Source organism: Microtus ochrogaster, unplaced genomic scaffold (genome assembly GCF_000317375.1).
Source record: "Microtus ochrogaster isolate Prairie Vole_2 unplaced genomic scaffold, MicOch1.0 UNK46, whole genome shotgun sequence".
NCBI lineage: Eukaryota > Metazoa > Chordata > Mammalia > Rodentia > Cricetidae > Microtus > Microtus ochrogaster.
This window is the reverse complement of record NW_004949144.1, coordinates 1981203-1982171: the sequence shown is the minus strand read 5'-3', so window position 1 is coordinate 1982171 and position 969 is coordinate 1981203. Positions and strand designations below refer to the sequence as shown.

Here is a 969-nt window from a genome sequence, read left to right as displayed (position 1 = left end):
TCTCTGGCATGTGGGCATACATGGAGGCAGAATGTTGTATACATAATTAATAAATAATATATTTATTATATATTTATATTTATATATATTATATTTATATATATTATTATATATTTATAATAATAAATCTTTAAAAAAAACAGCAATAGAGTAGGGTGTTTCCATGAGATAAACACACTACATTACAGACAGTGGACATCTCACCCCACCCATTGGCACATACCAGATAACAGAGGAAGATGGCAGGGGCAAATATGTAAAGTCACAGCAAAAGAAAAGACACTCTGTGGTCTATGATCTCAGGATCTTGCCTATCCAAGATTCACCATCAAGGATGCTCCTCCTGGTATGTTAACATCCTGAAGTCAATTGCCACCTACTGCTTCTCTGACATGGTCACCAGCATGACACTAGTCAAAAGTCAGTTTTTCTAAAACTTTCTGATTATTTTTGCAAAGTTAAATTGCCCCTTTAATACTGAAAGGGTGTATTTGTCTATTTATTTGTCTATGTAGCCCTGGCTGGAACTCACTATGTAGACAATGCCAGTCTTGAACTCAGGGATCTACCTAACTCTGTCTCCCCAATGTTAGGATTAAAGGTATGTTCCACCATGCTGGGCCTGAAAAGATTTACAAACTGAGTAACTTTACATCAAACCACACATTATCATTATTGTTAAAATCTATCCTCCTCTCAACATTTTTGTCTATACAAAAATAAAGTGGCTATCCATACATTACTATATAATATTTACTTAAAAAACTGCACAACTGAACTTTTAGGCAGACAAGCAACAAGGTGGGGAAGTGTGCTTTTGAAAGGTGCTTAAGTTCTAATCCTGAAAAGAGCATCCTCATTTGTGCACTCCCCAAGAAAGGGTTGTCTGACTCTGCACACCTAACTCCGTAGTTAGAAGCACATACCTCGCTTGATTACAGAGTGCAAAAAACTCAATAGTGGCCGGGC

The 969-nt window shown here is 36.6% G+C and overlaps 1 protein-coding gene across 2 annotated transcripts in view; it reads right to left on the bottom strand.

Moving 5' to 3' along the window:
* Olr1 (oxidized low density lipoprotein receptor 1) overlaps positions 1 to 969 on the bottom strand; it is a 19186-nt gene that overhangs the window by 11086 nt on the left and 7131 nt on the right. The gene's annotated exons all lie outside the window — the stretch shown is intronic.